Here is a 4269-nt window from a genome sequence, read left to right as displayed (position 1 = left end):
AGGATGTGTTTTTCAAAGTTTTAAGGCTTCCATTGTGTTCAAATGAAAAATGGTGTAGGGTAAACCTAAAGAACAAGTGTTGGAAGTCATAGAATCAAAGTTGCAAATTTTGGATTTTGAACCCTAATGGTTCGGCCAAGCTGAAACTGAAAGAGGAAGTTTTATTAAATCTAAGTAGATATTTGGAATCTACATGAAAAATCATGTAGGAATAAGTCAAGAGGGAATTTTTAGGGTTTAAGGAAACAAACTCTAAAATTTAAAGAACAAAGGTGGAAGCTTTAAGGGACAAAGATTGTCCTTAAGTTACGTTATTGATTTTTATGTGGAATGGTTGATGATTCTTACTACCCTTTTTTTGTATTTCCATGTTAGGGTTTGGCGTAATTGATGCATATTAATGTTTTGGTTGATTGATCTTGCTACTGGGATTTCTTAAAATCTCATCCCCCAAATACAATCTAACATTTTAGGGCATGAAACTCCCAAGAGCAAGCTGCAGATTGGAGGCTAAATTATGGTATCACACCATAAAAATTCGTGGACTTTTGATTATGTAAATATTAGCTGGACAGTGCTGTAAACCCTAAGCAGGATGTTAGTTTAGAGCCATGTTTTATTAAGTTAGCGAACGAATTTCTGCATGAAATTTAGTATGCTTAAAGCTGACGTCATGAGATTCAAATTGATAGGCAGCACGTTAAAAATGGCCAACTACACGATTTATAATAATTTTTCAAAGTTAAGGTTCAAAATCTGGAAAAAGGATTTTTGCCAAACAGACAGAGGTGAATTTCACAAAAACTTGACACTTTTTCAAATGGAATTGTTTCATAAGATTATTTTTTCTTGAAAAATAATTCAAATAGATTTTTATAGAATTTTGAACCACTCTATTTTGATTTTTCTAGATTAAGTTATGAATTTTTGAAGTTGGACTAGAAAATTGGATTTTTACCTGATGAACAGTAAAAATCCGAAAATTAGCGTTTTTAATGAATTTTTGAGCCTAAGAACATCCAATGTGGTCTAAAATAGTTTTAATTAAACCCTAAGTAGATCCGATAGTAAGGTGTGATAGTAACCCGCTCACAACATGAACCCCACAAGAGTCCCTACAAAGGAAAAACTAGTACATTAGTCAATGAACATTAGCTCCCAAAAGCTGAAACACAAGTACTTGTTGTGCAAAACAACAACTCACGTGTCAAATTACACATGAACTTCTGCCCATGTGACTTTATTGTCAATTTTGTCCTCTTCTACAAATAGTGTTGGCTTTAGTACACGAAGCACTTGGCAGAAACAATCTCTCTGCAAAAAAGAAACGAAAAGAAGGAAAAAGTTTGACAGTTGTGAATGACAAGTTATCAAGAAGCATTAACAACCTTTATAGTAGCAAATAACAAGTAATCAACAAGCATTAACAACCAGGATAGTTAAGCAGACAAGCAACCATAATGCATTAACAAGTTATAGAATGAATGAAAAGTTGTGCATACAATCCCTCTTGCCATGAATTGCTTAGGATCTATCTATCCTTTCCTTTTCCCTTGCTTCCTCTTTGGTTTCTTCCCCATTTTAATTGCATCTTCTTCCTTTTTTGTAATCTCAACATGGTCAAATTATCCACCAAGGAGTCAAGGGTATAGAAATGCATGGTTCTTATATCCACCACATAATAGAACCAATGGCAATTGAAAAGGGTGGGCCAAATATGAAGTCATAGTCTCCAATATTATATCCTATGGTTCTTAGCAGCCATTGTTTGCATTAACTCGGGTGAAAAAATGTGCCTACTAATATGACCATAGTTCTCTTTTTCATCTCTCACCAAAGTTTCGCCGCCATAACATAAACTATATCACAGATACAAACAATTAGTCATAATCATAATGACATTGCTAGTTCTCTATCTATGTAAACAACTATCTTACCCTGTCGTTCATCTATTTCCTGTCTTGTAAGCAGCAAAGCTTAACACATGTCAGGAAGCACTCATACATCTCTATAATGTACTTACAGCAAAAGGAACAATCAGCACAAAAGTTGTATGTGTAAAATTATTATCAGTCAGTTGTCCCAATTACAATCAGTCTCAACACTTGCCATCTTTATCTTCTTTATCACATCTTGTTGTGCACATCCAAAATAATTCCTCTTTCTCATCAAGTTTTCTCTTGCCACCTGCTTTTTTTACCTCCTCTAATCAGGAAGATTTGATTGCACTGCTTCTTACCCATGTTGATCTTCTTACTTCCATTTACCCTTATGCTTCCTTGTTCATTTCATCCTTTCCCTCCTCATCATCACCTAAAACCTTATCCTCTTCTACTGCTACATCACTAGACTTGTCTTCAGTTTTTTCTTCTCCATCATCCTCTGATCCAGAGTTACTCCCTTTTCCTTTCTCTTCAGGTTAAGATTGACTCTCTTCTTCATGTGAAGCACTTTTGTCCTCTCTTTTATCATCTTTCTCTAGTTTACTCCCTTCTCCTTTCTCTTCATCTTGACATTTACTTTCTTCTTCATGCAGAGTACTTTTTTTCTTTTTCTGATCTTTTTCTGGTTCACTCTGTTCTTCCTTTTGTGACAAAATTGAATCTTGGGCTTCCTTTACCTTCTACACTAGTTTCTTTATCTCCAGTTGTGTTCTCTTTATCATCATCGCTACTTACTACTTCCACCACATCTTCCTTCTCAATCTAATCTATTAACCTCAACTACAGGGAAACTAACTCTTCTCCAATCATTGACACCAACCCTTCAACCATGGTCACCAACCTTTCATACGTTCTCTTTATTTCCTGCAAAATAACAGTAATGAAAGTAATCATTACTCTAAATTGTAGACTGCACCAAAATAAGCTCAACATGATTTACTTACAGGGTGGGTTAGCTTTATTTCTACATTGGATGCACTAAATGAAGCCCCACCAATGTTTGTAACGTCATGTAGTATGCCTCTGTCACTATTCTTTTCTGATTTTACTCTTACCTTCACTTTTTCCTCATTCTAATAAAGAAAGTGTTATAGGCAATAAATCTATATATGAAGTAAATGATAACTTAGCCATACAACAATAACAACATGTAGAGAGGTCACTGACAACATAAATAGCAACCAATCACAACATACACAGCGACCAATCACAACCTACATTTGTGCCATTCACAACATGCACAGCAATCAATGACAATCCACATTAAACCAAATGACAACATGAATAGTAGGCAATTGCAAACTATAAATAAGCAAGTGACAAACTAATAAAGGCTAATGACCTGAGCAGCAGCCAATGACAACCCATGCTAAACCGAATGATAACATGCACAGCATACAGTCACAACCTACACACACTGCCAGAAAAAAGGCTTTTAACAGCGGTTATTAGTGGTTTTTCACGGCAGTTTTGGAGGCGAAGTTAATACAGTCAATGTTGAAAGGTTTACAAAACATGGTGGTTGGGAAAGTTAACTTTGAACGATGGTTTAATTAATAACGGCTTATAGTGTGATTTTCCAAGGTGGTTTTTTACATAACTTCCAAGGAAAAGAGTTTTAACGACGGTTATTTAAATGACCGTCATTAAAATTTAATTTATTTTTTAAAAAAAAATTTTTGCGTGATTTTCTTTCTTACCACCTTGTAGTTTACAGTTCCAAATAAATGTAGGGAGTACAGAATACGCAGAACAAGACCATATGAACAATTAATTAACTAGCTAGTTAATATATCCAACAAGCATTGAAATTTCTTTTAACATAGGCACAAAGAAAAAATAGAGAACCAAGAGAACTAATTAAGGGGAACCTAAGACAAAGAACACATATAGGAACCAAGAAACCAGCATCTTGAAAGAAAAGTAACTACTTCTGTCTATACAATAGACATAATGAACATGTATAGGGGGAACCAAGAGAAAATATCTAATAATGAATTTTTTGAGGAATGACATAACTATTTGAAAGTTTCAACATTTTGTGGCAATGTTGTTGACAAAGTGTCCCTCATCAAGTTGATGTCATCCATAGGATATGGCGTAACGTTTTGAAATACCTGTTATTCAAAAATAACATAGTGAACTTAATCAAAAATGTGAAATGAATTGAAAAATGTCATGCAACGTAATTTATCTTTACCTCGTCTAATTTCTTAGTCACTCCTGTCTCAATGATGTCATTCATGTAGCAGATGACATAATATCCACATTTAACATGTCCTTGTTGACAACAGTACTAACAAAATGAAATATAAAATTGAATATT

The sequence above is a fragment of the Neltuma alba genome, unplaced genomic scaffold (assembly GCF_004799145.2).
Source record: "Neltuma alba isolate B1F8T4 unplaced genomic scaffold, ASM479914v2 tig00010309_pilon, whole genome shotgun sequence".
Taxonomy (NCBI): domain Eukaryota; kingdom Viridiplantae; phylum Streptophyta; class Magnoliopsida; order Fabales; family Fabaceae; genus Neltuma; species Neltuma alba.
The sequence above is the reverse complement of the archived record's forward strand: the minus strand, read 5'-3'. Positions refer to the sequence as shown.